The sequence below is a fragment of the Phyllobates terribilis genome, unplaced genomic scaffold (genome assembly GCF_046119375.1).
Source record: "Phyllobates terribilis strain yellow unplaced genomic scaffold, ASM4611937v1 Scaffold_361__1_contigs__length_1927384, whole genome shotgun sequence".
Taxonomy (NCBI): Eukaryota; Metazoa; Chordata; class Amphibia; order Anura; family Dendrobatidae; genus Phyllobates; species Phyllobates terribilis.
In genome coordinates this window covers 1,558,405-1,577,460 of record NW_027363121.1, presented here as the reverse complement: position 1 = coordinate 1,577,460, position 19,056 = coordinate 1,558,405, and the positions used below count along the sequence as shown (strand labels likewise).

The 19,056-nt window shown below is 44.0% G+C and overlaps 13 non-coding genes and 1 pseudogene across 13 annotated transcripts; all 14 read left to right on the top strand.

Moving 5' to 3' along the window:
- Positions 1-1,684: 1,684 nt before the first annotated feature.
- Positions 1,685-1,860, top strand: LOC141222842 (U2 spliceosomal RNA; annotated as a pseudogene).
- Positions 1,861-2,975: 1,115 nt separating this feature from the next.
- LOC141222569 (U2 spliceosomal RNA) lies at positions 2,976-3,166 on the top strand. The gene has a single exon (XR_012290334.1). It is a non-coding gene; the product is annotated as a U2 spliceosomal RNA (small nuclear RNA).
- A 1,118-nt stretch (positions 3,167-4,284) lies between these two features.
- LOC141222466 (U2 spliceosomal RNA) lies at positions 4,285-4,475 on the top strand. The gene has a single exon (XR_012290236.1). It is a non-coding gene; the product is annotated as a U2 spliceosomal RNA (small nuclear RNA).
- Positions 4,476-5,590: 1,115 nt separating this feature from the next.
- On the top strand, positions 5,591-5,781 carry LOC141222568 (U2 spliceosomal RNA). The gene has a single exon (XR_012290333.1). It is a non-coding gene; the product is annotated as a U2 spliceosomal RNA (small nuclear RNA).
- Positions 5,782-6,905: 1,124 nt separating this feature from the next.
- Positions 6,906-7,096, top strand: LOC141222567 (U2 spliceosomal RNA). The gene has a single exon (XR_012290332.1). It is a non-coding gene; the product is annotated as a U2 spliceosomal RNA (small nuclear RNA).
- Positions 7,097-8,211: 1,115 nt separating this feature from the next.
- On the top strand, positions 8,212-8,402 carry LOC141222566 (U2 spliceosomal RNA). Its single transcript, XR_012290331.1, has one exon. It is a non-coding gene; the product is annotated as a U2 spliceosomal RNA (small nuclear RNA).
- A 1,121-nt stretch (positions 8,403-9,523) lies between these two features.
- Positions 9,524-9,714, top strand: LOC141222726 (U2 spliceosomal RNA). Its single transcript, XR_012290482.1, has one exon. It is a non-coding gene; the product is annotated as a U2 spliceosomal RNA (small nuclear RNA).
- A 1,115-nt stretch (positions 9,715-10,829) lies between these two features.
- On the top strand, positions 10,830-11,020 carry LOC141222724 (U2 spliceosomal RNA). Its single transcript, XR_012290481.1, has one exon. It is a non-coding gene; the product is annotated as a U2 spliceosomal RNA (small nuclear RNA).
- A 1,118-nt stretch (positions 11,021-12,138) lies between these two features.
- On the top strand, positions 12,139-12,329 carry LOC141222779 (U2 spliceosomal RNA). Its single transcript, XR_012290532.1, has one exon. It is a non-coding gene; the product is annotated as a U2 spliceosomal RNA (small nuclear RNA).
- Positions 12,330-13,447: 1,118 nt separating this feature from the next.
- Positions 13,448-13,638, top strand: LOC141222564 (U2 spliceosomal RNA). The gene has a single exon (XR_012290329.1). It is a non-coding gene; the product is annotated as a U2 spliceosomal RNA (small nuclear RNA).
- Positions 13,639-14,756: 1,118 nt separating this feature from the next.
- LOC141222723 (U2 spliceosomal RNA) lies at positions 14,757-14,947 on the top strand. Its single transcript, XR_012290480.1, has one exon. It is a non-coding gene; the product is annotated as a U2 spliceosomal RNA (small nuclear RNA).
- Positions 14,948-16,059: 1,112 nt separating this feature from the next.
- On the top strand, positions 16,060-16,250 carry LOC141222722 (U2 spliceosomal RNA). Its single transcript, XR_012290479.1, has one exon. It is a non-coding gene; the product is annotated as a U2 spliceosomal RNA (small nuclear RNA).
- A 1,118-nt stretch (positions 16,251-17,368) lies between these two features.
- LOC141222778 (U2 spliceosomal RNA) lies at positions 17,369-17,559 on the top strand. Its single transcript, XR_012290531.1, has one exon. It is a non-coding gene; the product is annotated as a U2 spliceosomal RNA (small nuclear RNA).
- Positions 17,560-18,677: 1,118 nt separating this feature from the next.
- LOC141222776 (U2 spliceosomal RNA) lies at positions 18,678-18,868 on the top strand. The gene has a single exon (XR_012290529.1). It is a non-coding gene; the product is annotated as a U2 spliceosomal RNA (small nuclear RNA).
- The last annotated feature ends 188 nt before the right edge of the window (positions 18,869-19,056 follow it).

Sequence of the window (19,056 nt, the reverse complement as noted above, 5' to 3'; positions counted from 1 at the left end):
AGCAATTTTATCGTTGGATTTTCAAAAGGCTTTTGATCGTGTCTCTCGTTGTTTTTTATGGTTGGTTTTAAAAAAAATGGGCTTCCCTGAAATTTTTATCAAGCAAGTGGCACTTTTATATAAGAACTCTTTTAGTAAAATTTTAATCAATGGATTTTTGTCTAATGAAGTGTTTTTGCATTCAGGTGTGAAGCAAGGCTGCCCTTTGTCCCCAGTGCTATTTATATGTGCAATAGAGCCTCTTTTATCTATGCTACGAGAGGATAAAGTGATTAAAGGTGTCCCTATCCCTGGAGGACATGGAAGAGATGTGAAGGTAATGGGCTACATGGATGATATTACTATTTTTTGTTCATCACCTGCCGCTCTCAGGAGAGCTATAAGAACGACCAATTTTTTTTGTGAAGCCTCAGGTTTTAAGTTAAACATTGAGAAATGTGATTGTTTTGTCCGTGGCAATTGGGCGGATGTGTCCATCCCTGATCTCCCGATGCAGTCAGAGAAGATTAAAATTCTGGGCGTGATTTTTGATCGACAGAATGATGGAATGAAGAGCTGGGATGGAGTAAGGGACAAAATACAAAAGAAGATTGACTTTTGGAAATTAAGAAAATTAACAATCGAAGGTAAAGTTTTAATTATTAAGGCCCTTCTGCTTCCTGTCATGTTATATCTCAGTTATGTTTATCCCCCAAGTGACCTTACTGCGAGAAGATTACAGAGAATGCTGTTTGAATTTGTGTGGAACTCTAAGTTCGAAAAGGTGAAGAGAGAAACAATGTACAAGATGCACCACCTTGGTGGTAAGGATGTTCCCAACGTCAAACTGTTTTTATACTCCAAGTTTTTTAGCCTCTGTTTTAAATATATGTTTGCTTCAAGCCCTTGGGCACATTTTTTAAGATATGCAGCTGGCCACATTTTTAGGAGGCGAAAGTGGATATCCATTTCTTTAACAAGCCCAGTGTTGTTATCACCTCCACAACAATATGCCATCCTGGAGAAAGTTATCAGATTATATGGCCTAGATTCTTTTGAGATGGAGACATTGAAGAATGCAAGGAAGCTGCTGCAGCAATTAAAAAAGAAAGAAACTTTGACGCCCATAAGCCATTATTCATATAGCAGAGTCACTAAAATATGGAATTTAACAAATGCACCTTACCTGATGAATCAACATAAAGACTTAGCTTGGATGATTGTGCAGGAATGTTTACCGACTCGTGATTTCCAGTATAAAAGAAGACTTAGCACTATACAAACCTGCCCGAGGCATCAGTGCAATAATGATGAGACTACTATGCACCTTATTTGGAATTGTGATTTTGCACAGCAAGTGTGGAAAGACTGTGGTGAGCTTTTAAAATTTTTATCTGGTCTTAATTTTTTAAGCCATGAAGTGGTTTTATATGGGATTTTACCAAACATGACAAAAGAAAAAGAGAGAGTTTTATGGTGCACTTTGAGTTGTGTTAAAAGTGCTCTATGGAAGACCAGAAACATATTGTTGTTTAAAAGAGACTATATAGAAGTCAAGGATTGTATAAGACTGGCATTAAGTGAAATTTATATGTACTACCTAATGGATATGAAGAAGCTTGGAAAGAAAAGAGCCCTGAGTATATGGAACTATCACCTATGGAAGATGTTATTTTAAAGCTCTGAAGAAAAGATAAAGACTACGATATTTTAAATATAAACGCAAAATCTGTTCTTATCAGTTTAATATCTGATACGTCCCCTATCTGGGGACCATATATTAAATGGATTTTTAGAACAGGGAGATGGAAAAAGAGCTTGCTCTGTCCACTCCACGCATTGACCTGGTATTGCAGTATCTCCAGGACCGGTGCACCCCTTCTTTAATGCAGTTTCTAAAATCAGAAAGAATTGAATTCAATGTTTTTTGTTCATTTTGCTTGTTTGTCGGATTTTGGGATGGACTCTTTGGCTTTGCTCTTCTTCTCCTCATTGGATTTTTCATGTTCAAAGTTGCAGAAGCCAGATTACAAGCTCATTTTGGTTCAACTTCAGCAACTGTGCATTGCATTGCCATGTAATGTAATGAAATGCTATCTTTCTAGCTCTCCCTTTTTACTTCCTTTTGGATAAACAGACATATTAGGCAAGCATTTTGGAGCTTTCACCTAAATAACTACAGGTGGTGAGATAAGCTGCACAATATAATTGACCTTTCAGTATATTGTTGCACACACACCATCTATTTAGCAAATGCCCTTGTTATCAACAGCAGCCTTTTAAACTCACCTGAGCTAACAGGTATGTGCGCTGGTTACTCTGCTGCGCTTAAAATTTCTTTTTTGGTTTGCTACAATGCCTTTTCTGAAACGTTGTCTCCCTCTGCTGGAACACTGACTTCTTTCATTTAATGCCTGCAGACTATAAAAGAGAACCCAACCCAAAAAGTTTGGTTGATTAGTCTGTGGCATTCTGTTAAACTGTTGCTTATGGCGGTCTCTGTGAGCTTCTCAGCGACATTCAGCCAGCCAGGTATCCTGCCTGCAGTAGATGGAATGTGGCAATGGAACGCTGGCTGCGCGTGTCATAATAGGCTCTGAGCCTTTATATACCTGTGCACAGCAGCAGCCACCTTCAGACTGCTGCTGGACAGCCAGCAGCAGCAGCAGCAGGAGAGGTATGTAATCAGCAGCCCTCCTGCTAAGGGTAGACAGCTGCTCGTTCCACCCCACCCCCCGCCTTAATTGGTTCTCCTCCCTTCCAACGGTGTTGAGGCGGGTGGGAACAGCAGGGGGTGAAGGTGCTGTGTTTAAAGAGGTGGAGTTATGCAGATCTAAAACGCGTGGATTGCAGCAGCAGCAAGCCGAAAAGTGCAGGCATGTAAGGGATCTAGAGGTTGACAACATGTCTTCTTAACGGGAGTCCAGGAGCTCATCTCCACAAATGGACTTTTCAGGATCCTTGGGTGGCTCTGTAGTTTGAAACCAATTCTGGTTATCGCTTCTCGGCCTTTTGGCTAAGATCAAGTGTAGTATCTGTTCTTATCAGTTTAATATCTGATACGTCCCCTATCTGGGGACCATATATTAAATGGATTTTTAGAACAGGGAGATGGAAAAAGAGCTTGCTCTGTCCACTCCACGCATTGACCTGGTATTGCAGTATCTCCAGGACCGGTGCACCCCTTCTTTAATGCAGTTTCTAAAATCAGAAAGAATTGAATTCAATGTTTTTTGTTCATTTTGCTTGTTTGTCGGATTTTGGGATGGACTCTTTGGCTTTGCTTTTCTTCTCCTCATTGGATTTTTCATGTTCAAAGTTGCAGAAGCCAGATTACAAGCTCATTTTGGTTCAACTTCAGCAACTGTGCATTGCATTGCCATGTAATGTAATGAAATGCTATCTTTCTAGCTCTCCCTTTTTACTTCCTTTTGGATAAACAGACATATTAGGCAAGCATTTTGGAGCTTTCACCTAAATAACTACAGGTGGTGAGATAAGCTGCACAATATAATTGACCTTTCAGTATATTGTTGCACACACACCATCTATTTAGCAAATGCCCTTGTTATCAACAGCAGCCTTTTAAACTCACCTGAGCTAACAGGTATGTGCGCTGGTTACTCTGCTGCGCTTAAAATTTCTTTTTTGGTTTGCTACAATGCCTTTTCTGAAACGTTGTCTCCCTCTGCTGGAACACTGACTTCTTTCATTTAATGCCTGCAGACTATAAAAGAGAACCCAACCCAAAAAGTTTGGTTGATTAGTCTGTGGCATTCTGTTAAACTGTTGCTTATGGCGGTCTCTGTGAGCTTCTCAGCGACATTCAGCCAGCCAGGTATCCTGCCTGCAGTAGATGGAATGTGTCAATGGAACGCTGGCTGCGCGTGTCATAATAGGCTCTGAGCCTTTATATACCTGTGCACAGCAGCAGCCACCTTCAGTCTGCTGCTGGACAGCCAGCAGCAGCAGCAGCAGCAGGAGAGGTATGTAATCAGCAGCCCTCCTGCTAAGGGTAGACAGCTGCTCGTTCCACCCCACCCCCCGCCTTAATTGGTTCTCCTCCCTTCCAACGGTGTTGAGGCGGGTGGGAACAGCAGGGGGTGAAGGTGCTGTGTTTAAAGAGGTGGAGTTATGCAGATCTAAAACGCGTGGATTGCAGCAGCAGCAAGCCGAAAAGTGCAGGCATGTAAGGGATCTAGAGGTTGACAACATGTCTTCTTAACGGGAGTCCAGGAGCTCATCTCCACAAATGGACTTTTCAGGATCCTTGGGTGGCTCCGTAGTTTGAAACCAATTCTGGTTATCGCTTCTCGGCCTTTTGGCTAAGATCAAGTGTAGTATCTGTTCTTATCAGTTTAATATCTGATACGTCCCCTATCTGGGGACCATATATTAAATGGATTTTTAGAACAGGGAGATGGAAAAAGAGCTTGCTCTGTCCACTCCACGCATTGACCTGGTATTGCAGTATCTCCAGGATCGGTGCACCCCTTCTTTAATGCAGTTTCTAAAATCAGAAAGAATTGAATTCAATGTTTTTTGTTCATTTTGCTTGTTTGTCGGATTTTGGGATGGACTCTTTGGCTTTGCTTTTCTTCTCCTCATTGGATTTTTCATGTTCAAAGTTGCAGAAGCCAGATTACAAGCTCATTTTGGTTCAACTTCAGCAACTGTGCATTGCATTGCCATGTAATGTAATGAAATGCTATCTTTCTAGCTCTCCCTTTTTACTTCCTTTTGGATAAACAGACATATTAGGCAAGCATTTTGGAGCTTTCACCTAAATAACTACAGGTGGTGAGATAAGCTGCACAATATAATTGACCTTTCAGTATATTGTTGCACACACACCATCTATTTAGCAAATGCCCTTGTTATCAACAGCAGCCTTTTAAACTCACCTGAGCTAACAGGTATGTGCGCTGGTTACTCTGCTGCGCTTAAAATTTCTTTTTTGGTTTGCTACAATGCCTTTTCTGAAACGTTGTCTCCCTCTGCTGGAACACTGACTTCTTTCATTTAATGCCTGCAGACTATAAAAGAGAACCCAACCCAAAAAGTTTGGTTGATTAGTCTGTGGCATTCTGTTAAACTGTTGCTTATGGCGGTCTCTGTGAGCTTCTCAGCGACATTCAGCCAGCCAGGTATCCTGCCTGCAGTAGATGGAATGTGGCAATGGAACGCTGGCTGCGCGTGTCATAATAGGCTCTGAGCCTTTATATACCTGTGCACAGCAGCAGCCACCTTCAGTCTGCTGCTGGACAGCCAGCAGCAGCAGCAGCAGGAGAGGTATGTAATCAGCAGCCCTCCTGCTAAGGGTAGACAGCTGCTCGTTCCACCCCACCCCCCGCCTTAATTGGTTCTCCTCCCTTCCAACGGTGTTGAGGCGGGTGGGAACAGCAGGGGGTGAAGGTGCTGTGTTTAAAGAGGTGGAGTTATGCAGATCTAAAACGCGTGGATTGCAGCAGCAGCAAGCCGAAAAGTGCAGGCATGTAAGGGATCTAGAGGTTGACAACATGTCTTCTTAACGGGAGTCCAGGAGCTCATCTCCACAAATGGATTTTTCAGGATCCTTGGGTGGCTCCGTAGTTTGAAACCAATTCTGGTTATCGCTTCTCGGCCTTTTGGCTAAGATCAAGTGTAGTATCTGTTCTTATCAGTTTAATATCTGATACGTCCCCTATCTGGGGACCATATATTAAATGGATTTTTAGAACAGGGAGATGGAAAAAGAGCTTGCTCTGTCCACTCCACGCATTGACCTGGTATTGCAGTATCTCCAGGACCGGTGCACCCCTTCTTTAATGCAGTTTCTAAAATCAGAAAGAATTGAATTCAATGTTTTTTGTTCATTTTGCTTGTTTGTCGGATTTTGGGATGGACTCTTTGGCTTTGCTTTTCTTCTCCTCATTGGATTTTTCATGTTCAAAGTTGCAGAAGCCAGATTACAAGCTCATTTTGGTTCAACTTCAGCAACTGTGCATTGCATTGCCATGTAATGTAATGAAATGCTATCTTTCTAGCTCTCCCTTTTTACTTCCTTTTGGATAAACAGACATATTAGGCAAGCATTTTGGAGCTTTCACCTAAATAACTACAGGTGGTGAGAGAAGCTGCACAATATAATTGACCTTTCAGTATATTGTTGCACACACACCATCTATTTAGCAAATGCCCTTGTTATCAACAGCAGCCTTTTAAACTCACCTGAGCTAACAGGTATGTGCGCTGGTTACTCTGCTGCGCTTAAAATTTCTTTTTTGGTTTGCTACAATGCCTTTTCTGAAACGTTGTCTCCCTCTGCTGGAACACTGACTTCTTTCATTTAATGCCTGCAGACTATAAAAGAGAACCCAACCCAAAAAGTTTGGTTGATTAGTCTGTGGCATTCTGTTAAACTGTTACTTATGGCGGTCTCTGTGAGCTTCTCAGCGACATTCAGCCAGCCAGGTATCCTGCCTGCAGTAGATGGAATGTGGCAATGGAACGCTGGCTGTTCGTGTCATAATAGGCTCTGAGCCTTTATAAACCTGTGCACAGCAGCAGCCACCTTCAGTCTGCTGCTGGACAGCCAGCAGCAGCAGCAGCAGCAGCAGCAGGAGAGGTATGTAATCAGCAGCCCTCCTGCTAAGGGTAGACAGCTGCTCGTTCCACCCCACCCCCCGCCTTAATTGGTTCTCCTCCCTTCCAACGGTGTTGAGGCGGGTGGGAACAGCAGGGGGTGAAGGTGCTGTGTTTAAAGAGGTGGAGTTATGCAGATCTAAAACGCGTGGATTGCAGCAGCAGCAAGCCGAAAAGTGCAGGCATGTAAGGGATCTAGAGGTTGACAACATGTCTTCTTAACGGGAGTCCAGGAGCTCATCTCCACAAATGGACTTTTCAGGATCCTTGGGTGGCTCCGTAGTTTGAAACCAATTCTGGTTATCGCTTCTCGGCCTTTTGGCTAAGATCAAGTGTAGTATCTGTTCTTATCAGTTTAATATCTGATACGTCCCCTATCTGGGGACCATATATTAAATGGATTTTTAGAACAGGGAGATGGAAAAAGAGCTTGCTCTGTCCACTCCACGCATTGACCTGGTATTGCAGTATCTCCAGGACCGGTGCACCCCTTCTTTAATGCAGTTTCTAAAATCAGAAAGAATTGAATTCAATGTTTTTTGTTCATTTTGCTTGTTTGTCGGATTTTGGGATGGACTCTTTGGCTTTGCTTTTCTTCTCCTCATTGGATTTTTCATGTTCAAAGTTGCAGAAGCCAGATTACAAGCTCATTTTGGTTCAACTTCAGCAACTGTGCATTGCATTGCCATGTAATGTAATGAAATGCTATCTTTCTAGCTCTCCCTTTTTACTTCCTTTTGGATAAACAGACATATTAGGCAAGCATTTTGGAGCTTTCACCTAAATAACTACAGGTGGTGAGATAAGCTGCACAATATAATTGACCTTTCAGTATATTGTTGCACACACACCATCTATTTAGCAAATGCCCTTGTTATCAACAGCAGCCTTTTAAACTCACCTGAGCTAACAGGTATGTGCGCTGGTTACTCTGCTGCGCTTAAAATTTCTTTTTTGGTTTGCTACAATGCCTTTTCTGAAACGTTGTCTCCCTCTGCTGGAACACTGACTTCTTTCATTTAATGCCTGCAGACTATAAAAGAGAACCCAACCCAAAAAGTTTGGTTGATTAGTCTGTGGCATTCTGTTAAACTGTTGCTTATGGCGGTCTCTGTGAGCTTCTCAGCGACATTCAGCCAGCCAGGTATCCTGCCTGCAGTAGATGGAATGTGGCAATGGAACGCTGGCTGCGCGTGTCATAATAGGCTCTGAGCCTTTATATACCTGTGCACAGCAGCAGCCACCTTCAGTCTGCTGCTGGACAGCCAGCAGCAGCAGCAGCAGGAGAGGTATGTAATCAGCAGCCCTCCTGCTAAGGGTAGACAGCTGCTCGTTCCACCCCACCCCCCGCCTTAATTGGTTCTCCTCCCTTCCAACGGTGTTGAGGCGGGTGGGAACAGCAGGGGGTGAAGGTGCTGTGTTTAAAGAGGTGGAGTTATGCAGATCTAAAACGCGTGGATTGCAGCAGCAGCAAGCCGAAAAGTGCAGGCATGTAAGGGATCTAGAGGTTGACAACATGTCTTCTTAACGGGAGTCCAGGAGCTCATCTCCACAAATGGATTTTTCAGGATCCTTGGGTGGCTCCGTAGTTTGAAACCAATTCTGGTTATCGCTTCTCGGCCTTTTGGCTAAGATCAAGTGTAGTATCTGTTCTTATCAGTTTAATATCTGATACGTCCCCTATCTGGGGACCATATATTAAATGGATTTTTAGAACAGGGAGATGGAAAAAGAGCTTGCTCTGTCCACTCCACGCATTGACCTGGTATTGCAGTATCTCCAGGACCGGTGCACCCCTTCTTTAATGCAGTTTCTAAAATCAGAAAGAATTGAATTCAATGTTTTTTGTTCATTTTGCTTGTTTGTCGGATTTTGGGATGGACTCTTTGGCTTTGCTTTTCTTCTCCTCATTGGATTTTTCATGTTCAAAGTTGCAGAAGCCAGATTACAAGCTCATTTTGGTTCAACTTCAGCAACTGTGCATTGCATTGCCATGTAATGTAATGAAATGCTATCTTTCTAGCTCTCCCTTTTTACTTCCTTTTGGATAAACAGACATATTAGGCAAGCATTTTGGAGCTTTCACCTAAATAACTACAGGTGGTGAGAGAAGCTGCACAATATAATTGACCTTTCAGTATATTGTTGCACACACACCATCTATTTAGCAAATGCCCTTGTTATCAACAGCAGCCTTTTAAACTCACCTGAGCTAACAGGTATGTGCGCTGGTTACTCTGCTGCGCTTAAAATTTCTTTTTTGGTTTGCTACAATGCCTTTTCTGAAACGTTGTCTCCCTCTGCTGGAACACTGACTTCTTTCATTTAATGCCTGCAGACTATAAAAGAGAACCCAACCCAAAAAGTTTGGTTGATTAGTCTGTGGCATTCTGTTAAACTGTTACTTATGGCGGTCTCTGTGAGCTTCTCAGCGACATTCAGCCAGCCAGGTATCCTGCCTGCAGTAGATGGAATGTGGCAATGGAACGCTGGCTGTTCGTGTCATAATAGGCTCTGAGCCTTTATATACCTGTGCACAGCAGCAGCCACCTTCAGTCTGCTGCTGGACAGCCAGCAGCAGCAGCAGCAGCAGCAGGAGAGGTATGTAATCAGCAGCCCTCCTGCTAAGGGTAGACAGCTGCTCGTTCCACCCCACCCCCCGCCTTAATTGGTTCTCCTCCCTTCCAACGGTGTTGAGGCGGGTGGGAACAGCAGGGGGTGAAGGTGCTGTGTTTAAAGAGGTGGAGTTATGCAGATCTAAAACGCGTGGATTGCAGCAGCAGCAAGCCGAAAAGTGCAGGCATGTAAGGGATCTAGAGGTTGACAACATGTCTTCTTAACGGGAGTCCAGGAGCTCATCTCCACAAATGGACTTTTCAGGATCCTTGGGTGGCTCCGTAGTTTGAAACCAATTCTGGTTATCGCTTCTCGGCCTTTTGGCTAAGATCAAGTGTAGTATCTGTTCTTATCAGTTTAATATCTGATACGTCCCCTATCTGGGGACCATATATTAAATGGATTTTTAGAACAGGGAGATGGAAAAAGAGCTTGCTCTGTCCACTCCACGCATTGACCTGGTATTGCAGTATCTCCAGGACCGGTGCACTCCTTCTTTAATGCAGTTTCTAAAATCAGAAAGAATTGAATTCAATGTTTTTTGTTCATTTTGCTTGTTTGTCGGATTTTGGGATGGACTCTTTGGCTTTGCTTTTCTTCTCCTCATTGGATTTTTCATGTTCAAAGTTGCAGAAGCCAGATTACAAGCTCATTTTGGTTCAACTTCAGCAACTGTGCATTGCATTGCCATGTAATGTAATGAAATGCTATCTTTCTAGCTCTCCCTTTTTACTTCCTTTTGGATAAACAGACATATTAGGCAAGCATTTTGGAGCTTTCACCTAAATAACTACAGGTGGTGAGATAAGCTGCACAATATAATTGACCTTTCAGTATATTGTTGCACACACACCATCTATTTAGCAAATGCCCTTGTTATCAACAGCAGCCTTTTAAACTCACCTGAGCTAACAGGTATGTGCGCTGGTTACTCTGCTGCGCTTAAAATTTCTTTTTTGGTTTGCTACAATGCCTTTTCTGAAACGTTGTCTCCCTCTGCTGGAACACTGACTTCTTTCATTTAATGCCTGCAGACTATAAAAGAGAACCCAACCCAAAAAGTTTGGTTGATTAGTCTGTGGCATTCTGTTAAACTGTTGCTTATGGCGGTCTCTGTGAGCTTCTCAGCGACATTCAGCCAGCCAGGTATCCTGCCTGCAGTAGATGGAATGTGGCAATGGAACGCTGGCTGCGCGTGTCATAATAGGCTCTGAGCCTTTATATACCTGTGCACAGCAGCAGCCACCTTCAGTCTGCTGCTGGACAGCCAGCAGCAGCAGCAGCAGGAGAGGTATGTAATCAGCAGCCCTCCTGCTAAGGGTAGACAGCTGCTCGTTCCACCCCACCCCCCGCCTTAATTGGTTCTCCTCCCTTCCAACGGTGTTGAGGCGGGTGGGAACAGCAGGGGGTGAAGGTGCTGTGTTTAAAGAGGTGGAGTTATGCAGATCTAAAACGCGTGGATTGCAGCAGCAGCAAGCCGAAAAGTGCAGGCATGTAAGGGATCTAGAGGTTGACAACATGTCTTCTTAACGGGAGTCCAGGAGCTCATCTCCACAAATGGACTTTTCAGGATCCTTGGGTGGCTCCGTAGTTTGAAACCAATTCTGGTTATCGCTTCTCGGCCTTTTGGCTAAGATCAAGTGTAGTATCTGTTCTTATCAGTTTAATATCTGATACGTCCCCTATCTGGGGACCATATATTAAATGGATTTTTAGAACAGGGAGATGGAAAAAGAGCTTGCTCTGTCCACTCCACGCATTGACCTGGTATTGCAGTATCTCCAGGACCGGTGCACTCCTTCTTTAATGCAGTTTCTAAAATCAGAAAGAATTGAATTCAATGTTTTTTGTTCATTTTGCTTGTTTGTCGGATTTTGGGATGGACTCTTTGGCTTTGCTTTTCTTCTCCTCATTGGATTTTTCATGTTCAAAGTTGCAGAAGCCAGATTACAAGCTCATTTTGGTTCAACTTCAGCAACTGTGCATTGCATTGCCATGTAATGTAATGAAATGCTATCTTTCTAGCTCTCCCTTTTTACTTCCTTTTGGATAAACAGACATATTAGGCAAGCATTTTGGAGCTTTCACCTAAATAACTACAGGTGGTGAGATAAGCTGCACAATATAATTGACCTTTCAGTATATTGTTGCACACACACCATCTATTTAGCAAATGCCCTTGTTATCAACAGCAGCCTTTTAAACTCACCTGAGCTAACAGGTATGTGCGCTGGTTACTCTGCTGCGCTTAAAATTTCTTTTTTGGTTTGCTACAATGCCTTTTCTGAAACGTTGTCTCCCTCTGCTGGAACACTGACTTCTTTCATTTAATGCCTGCAGACTATAAAAGAGAACCCAACCCAAAAAGTTTGGTTGATTAGTCTGTGGCATTCTGTTAAACTGTTGCTTATGGCGGTCTCTGTGAGCTTCTCAGCGACATTCAGCCAGCCAGGTATCCTGCCTGCAGTAGATGGAATGTGGCAATGGAACGCTGGCTGCGCGTGTCATAATAGGCTCTGAGCCTTTATATACCTGTGCACAGCAGCAGCCACCTTCAGTCTGCTGCTGGACAGCCAGGAGCAGCAGCAGCAGCAGGAGAGGTATGTAATCAGCAGCCCTCCTGCTAAGGGTAGACAGCTGCTCGTTCCACCCCACCCCCCGCCTTAATTGGTTCTCCTCCCTTCCAACGGTGTTGAGGCGGGTGGGAACAGCAGGGGGTGAAGGTGCTGTGTTTAAAGAGGTGGAGTTATGCAGATCTAAAACGCGTGGATTGCAGCAGCAGCAAGCCGAAAAGTGCAGGCATGTAAGGGATCTAGAGGTTGACAACATGTCTTCTTAACGGGAGTCCAGGAGCTCATCTCCACAAATGGACTTTTCAGGATCCTTGGGTGGCTCCGTAGTTTGAAACCAATTCTGGTTATCGCTTCTCGGCCTTTTGGCTAAGATCAAGTGTAGTATTTGTTCTTATCAGTTTAATATCTGATACGTCCCCTATCTGGGGACCATATATTAAATGGATTTTTAGAACAGGGAGATGGAAAAAGAGCTTGCTCTGTCCACTCCACGCATTGACCTGGTATTGCAGTATCTCCAGGACCGGTGCACCCCTTCTTTAATGCAGTTTCTAAAATCAGAAAGAATTGAATTCAATGTTTTTTGTTCATTTTGCTTGTTTGTCGGATTTTGGGATGGACTCTTTGTCTTTGCTTTTCTTCTCCTCATTGGATTTTTCATGTTCAAAGTTGCAGAAGCCAGATTACAAGCTCATTTTGGTTCAACTTCAGCAACTGTGCATTGCATTGCCATGTAATGTAATGAAATGCTATCTTTCTAGCTCTCCCTTTTTACTACCTTTTGGATAAACAGACATATTAGGCAAGCATTTTGGAGCTTTCACCTAAATAACTACAGGTGGTGAGATAAGCTGCACAATATAATTGACCTTTCAGTATATTGTTGCACACACACCATCTATTTAGCAAATGCCCTTGTTATCAACAGCAGCCTTTTAAACTCACCTGAGCTAACAGGTATGTGCGCTGGTTACTCTGCTGCGCTTAAAATTTCTTTTTTGGTTTGCTACAATGCCTTTTCTGAAACGTTGTCTCCCTCTGCTGGAACACTGACTTCTTTCATTTAATGCCTGCAGACTATAAAAGAGAACCCAACCCAAAAAGTTTGGTTGATTAGTCTGTGGCATTCTGTTAAACTGTTGCTTATGGCGGTCTCTGTGAGCTTCTCAGCGACATTCAGCCAGCCAGGTATCCTGCCTGCAGTAGATGGAATGTGGCAATGGAACGCTGGCTGCGCGTGTCATAATAGGCTCTGAGCCTTTATATACCTGTGCACAGCAGCAGCCACCTTCAGTCTGCTGCTGGACAGCCAGCAGCAGCAGCAGCAGCAGGAGAGGTATGTAATCAGCAGCCCTCCTGCTAAGGGTAGACAGCTGCTCGTTCCACCCCACCCCCCGCCTTAATTGGTTCTCCTCCCTTCCAACGGTGTTGAGGCGGGTGGGAACAGCAGGGGGTGAAGGTGCTGTGTTTAAAGAGGTGGAGTTATGCAGATCTAAAACGCGTGGATTGCAGCAGCAGCAAGCCGAAAAGTGCAGGCATGTAAGGGATCTAGAGGTTGACAACATGTCTTCTTAACGGGAGTCCAGGAGCTCATCTCCACAAATGGACTTTTCAGGATCCTTGGGTGGCTCCGTAGTTTGAAACCAATTCTGGTTATCGCTTCTCGGCCTTTTGGCTAAGATCAAGTGTAGTATCTGTTCTTATCAGTTTAATATCTGATACGTCCCCTATCTGGGGACCATATATTAAATGGATTTTTAGAACAGGGAGATGGAAAAAGAGCTTGCTCTGTCCACTCCACGCATTGACCTGGTATTGCAGTATCTCCAGGACCGGTGCACCCCTTCTTTAATGCAGTTTCTAAAATCAGAAAGAATTGAATTCAATGTTTTTTGTTCATTTTGCTTGTTTGTCAGATTTTGGGATGGACTCTTTGGCTTTGCTTTTCTTCTCCTCATTGGATTTTTCATGTTCAAAGTTGCAGAAGCCAGATTACAAGCTCATTTTGGTTCAACTTCAGCAACTGTGCATTGCATTGCCATGTAATGTAATGAAATGCTATCTTTCTAGCTCTCCCTTTTTACTTCCTTTTGGATAAACAGACATATTAGGCAAGCATTTTGGAGCTTTCACCTAAATAACTACAGGTGGTGAGATAAGCTGCACAATATAATTGACCTTTCAGTATATTGTTGCACACACACCATCTATTTAGCAAATGCCCTTGTTATCAACAGCAGCCTTTTAAACTCACCTGAGCTAACAGGTATGTGCGCTGGTTACTCTGCTGCGCTTAAAATTTCTTTTTTGGTTTGCTACAATGCCTTTTCTGAAACGTTGTCTCCCTCTGCTGGAACACTGACTTCTTTCATTTAATGCCTGCAGACTATAAAAGAGAACCCAACCCAAAAAGTTTGGTTGATTAGTCTGTGGCATTCTGTTAAACTGTTGCTTATGGCGGTCTCTGTGAGCTTCTCAGCGACATTCAGCCAGCCAGGTATCCTGCCTGCAGTAGATGGAATGTGGCAATGGAACGCTGGCTGCGCGTGTCATAATAGGCTCTGAGCCTTTATATACCTGTGCACAGCAGCAGCCACCTTCAGTCTGCTGCTGGACAGCCAGCAGCAGCAGCAGCAGCAGGAGAGGTATGTAATCAGCAGCCCTCCTGCTAAGGGTAGACAGCTGCTCGTTCCACCCCACCCCCCGCCTTAATTGGTTCTCCTCCCTTCCAACGGTGTTGAGGCGGGTGGGAACAGCAGGGGGTGAAGGTGCTGTGTTTAAAGAGGTGGAGTTATGCAGATCTAAAACGCGTGGATTGCAGCAGCAGCAAGCCGAAAAGTGCAGGCATGTAAGGGATCTAGAGGTTGACAACATGTCTTCTTAACGGGAGTCCAGGAGCTCATCTCCACAAATGGACTTTTCAGGATCCTTGGGTGGCTCCGTAGTTTGAAACCAATTCTGGTTATCGCTTCTCGGCCTTTTGGCTAAGATCAAGTGTAGTATCTGTTCTTATCAGTTTAATATCTGATACGTCCCCTATCTGGGGACCATATATTAAATGGATTTTTAGAACAGGGAGATGGAAAAAGAGCTTGCTCTGTCCACTCCACGCATTGACCTGGTATTGCAGTATCTCCAGGACCGGTGCACTCCTTCTTTAATGCAGTTTCTAAAATCAGAAAGAATTGAATTCAATGTTTTTTGTTCATTTTGCTTGTTTGTCGGATTTTGGGATGGACTCTTTGGCTTTGCTTTTCTTCTCCTCATTGGATTTTTCATGTTCAAAGTTGCAGAAGCCAGATTACAAGCTCATTTTGGTTCAACTTCAGCAACTGTGCATTGCATTGCCATGTAATGTAATGAAATGCTATCTTTCTAGCTCTCCCTTTTTACTTCCTTTTGGATAAACAGACATATTAGGCAAGCATTTTGGAGCTTTCACCTAAATAACTACAGGTGGTGAGATAAGCTGCACAATATAATTGACCTTTCAGTATATTGTTGCACACACACCATCTATTTAGCAAATGCCCTTGTTATCAACAGCAGCCTTTTAAACTCACCTGAGCTAACAGGTATGTGCGCTGGTTACTCTGCTGCGCTTAAAATTTCTTTTTTGGTTTGCTACAATGCCTTTTCTGAAACGTTGTCTCCCTCTGCTGGAACACTGACTTCTTTCATTTAATGCCTGCAGACTATAAAAGAGAACCCAACCCAAAAAGTTTGGTTGATTAGTCTGTGGCATTCTGTTAAACTGTTGCTTATGGCGGTCTCTGTGAGCTTCTCAGCGACATTCAGCCAGCCAGGTATCCTGCCTGCAGTAGATGGAATGTGGCAATGGAACGCTGGCTGCGCGTGTCATAATAGGCTCTGAGCCTTTATATACCTGTGCACAGCAGCAGCCACCTTCAGTCTGCTGCTGGACAGCCAGCAGCAGCAGCAGGAGAGGTATGTAATCAGCAGCCCTCCTGCTAAGGGTAGACAGCTGCTCGTTCCACCCCACCCCCCGCCTTAATTGGTTCTCCTCCCTTCCAACGGTGTTGAGGCGGGTGGGAACAGCAGGGGGTGAAGGTGCTGTGTTTAAAGAGGTGGAGTTATGCAGATCTAAAACGCGTGGATTGCAGCAGCAGCAAGCCGAAAAGTGCAGGCATGTAAGGGATCTAGAGGTTGACAACATGTCTTCTTAACGGGAGTCCAGGAGCTCATCTCCACAAATGGACTTTTCAGGATCCTTGGGTGGCTCCGTAGTTTGAAACCAATTCTGGTTATCGCTTCTCGGCCTTTTGGCTAAGATCAAGTGTAGTATCTGTTCTTATCAGTTTAATATCTGATACGTCCCCTATCTGGGGACCATATATTAAATGGATTTTTAGAACAGGGAGATGGAAAAAGAGCTTGCTCTGTCCACTCCACGCATTGACCTGGTATTGCAGTATCTCCAGGACCGGTGCACTCCTTCTTTAATGCAGTTTCTAAAATCAGAAAGAATTGAATTCAATGTTTTTTGTTCATTTTGCTTGTTTGTCGGATTTTGGGATGGACTCTTTGGCTTTGCTTTTCTTCTCCTCATTGGATTTTTCATGTTCAAAGTTGCAGAAGCCAGATTACAAGCTCATTTTGGTTCAACTTCAGCAACTGTGCATTGCATTGCCATGTAATGTAATGAAATGCTATCTTTCTAGCTCTCCCTTTTTACTTCCTTTTGGATAAACAGACATATTAGGCAAGCATTTTGGAGCTTTCACCTAAATAACTACAGGTGGTGAGATAAGCTGCACAATATAATTGACCTTTCAGTATATTGTTGCACACACACCATCTATTTAGCAAATGCCCTTGTTATCAACAGCAGCCTTTTAAACTCACCTGAGCTAACAGGTATGTGCGCTGGTTACTCTGCTGCGCTTAAAATTTCTTTTTTGGTTTGCTACAATGCCTTTTCTGAAACGTTGTCTCCCTCTGCTGGAACACTGACTTCTTTCATTTAATGCCTGCAGACTATAAAAGAGAACCCAACCCAAAAAGTTTGGTTGATTAGTCTGTGGCATTCTGTTAAACTGTTGCTTATGGCGGTCTCTGTGAGCTTCTCAGCGACATTCAGCCAGCCAGGTATCCTGCCTGCAGTAGATGGAATGTGGCAATGGAACGCTGGCTGCGCGTGTCATAATAGGCTCTGAGCCTTTATATACCTGTGCACAGCAGCAGCCACCTTCAGTCTGCTGCTGGACAGCCAGGAGCAGCAGCAGCAGCAGGAGAGGTATGTAATCAGCAGCCCTCCTGCTAAGGGTAGACAGCTGCTCGTTCCACCCCACCCCCCGCCTTAATTGGTTCTCCTCCCTTCCAACGGTGTTGAGGCGGGTGGGAACAGCAGGGGGTGAAGGTGCTGTGTTTAAAGAGGTGGAGTTATGCAGATCTAAAACGCGTGGATTGCAGCAGCAGCAAGCCGAAAAGTGCAGGCATGTAAGGGATCTAGAGGTTGACAACATGTCTTCTTAACGGGAGTCCAGGAGCTCATCTCCACAAATGGACTTTTCAGGATCCTTGGGTGGCTCCGTAGTTTGAAACCAATTCTGGTTATCGCTTCTCGGCCTTTTGGCTAAGATCAAGTGTAGTATTTGTTCTTATCAGTTTAATATCTGATACGTCCCCTATCTGGGGACCATATATTAAATGGATTTTTAGAACAGGGAGATGGAAAAAGAGCTTGCTCTGTCCACTCCACGCATTGACCTGGTATTGCAGTATCTCCAGGACCGGTGCACCCCTTCTTTAATGCAGTTTCTAAAATCAGAAAGAATTGAATTCAATGTTTTTTGTTCATTTTGCTTGTTTGTCGGATTTTGGGATGGACTCTTTGTCTTTGCTTTTCTTCTCCTCATTGGATTTTTCATGTTCAAAGTTGCAGAAGCCAGATTACAAGCTCATTTTGGTTCAACTTCAGCAACTGTGCATTGCATTGCCATGTAATGTAATGAAATGCTATCTTTCTAGCTCTCCCTTTTTACTTCCTTTTGGATAAACAGACATATTAGGCAAGCATTTTGGAGCTTTCACCTAAATAACTACAGGTGGTGAGATAAGCTGCACAATATAATTGACCTTTCAGTATATTGTTGCACACACACCATCTATTTAGCAAATGCCCTTGTTATCAACAGCAGCCTTTTAAACTCACCTGAGCTAACAGGTATGTGCGCTGGTTACTCTGCTGCGCTTAAAATTTCTTTTTTGGTTTGCTACAATGCCTTTTCTGAAACGTTGTCTCCCTCTGCTGGAACACTGACTTCTTTCATTTAATGCCTGCAGACTATAAAAGAGAACCCAACCCAAAAAGTTTGGTTGATTAGTCTGTGGCATTCTGTTAAACTGTTGCTTATGGCGGTCTCTGTGAGCTTCTCAGCGACATTCAGCCAGCCAGGTATCCTGCCTGCAGTAGATGGAATGTGGCAATGGAACGCTGGCTGCGCGTGTCATAATAGGCTCTGAGCCTTTATATACCTGTGCACAGCAGCAGCCACCTTCAGTCTGCTGCTGGACAGCCAGCAGCAGCAGCAGCAGCAGGAGAGGTATGTAATCAGCAGCCCTCCTGCTAAGGGTAGACAGCTGCTCGTTCCACCCCACCCCCCGCCTTAATTGGTTCTCCTCCCTTCCAACGGTGTTGAGGCGGGTGGGAACAGCAGGGGGTGAAGATGCTGTGTTTAAAGAGGTGGAGTTATGCAGATCTAAAACGCGTGGATTGCAGCAGCAGCAAGCCGAAAAGTGCAGGCATGTAAGGGATCTAGAGGTTGACAACATGTCTTCTTAACGGGAGTCCAGGAGCTCATCTCCACAAATGGACTTTTCAGGATCCTTGGGTGGCTCCGTAGTTTGAAACCAATTCTGGTTATCGCTTCTCGGCCTTTTGGCTAAGATCAAGTGTAGTATTTGTTCTTATCAGTTTAATATCTGATACGTCCCCTATCTGGGGACCATATATTAAATGGATTTTTAGAACAGGGAGATGGAAAAAGAGCTTGCTCTGTCCACTCCACGCATTGACCTGGTATTGCAGTATCTCCAGGACCGGTGCACCCCTTCTTTAATGCAGTTTCTAAAATCAGAAAGAATTGAATTCAATGTTTTTTGTTCATTTTGCTTGTTTGTCGGATTTTGGGATGGACTCTTTGTCTTTGCTTTTCTTCTCCTCATTGGATTTTTCATGTTCAAAGTTGCAGAAGCCAGATTACAAGCTCATTTTGGTTCAACTTCAGCAACTGTGCATTGC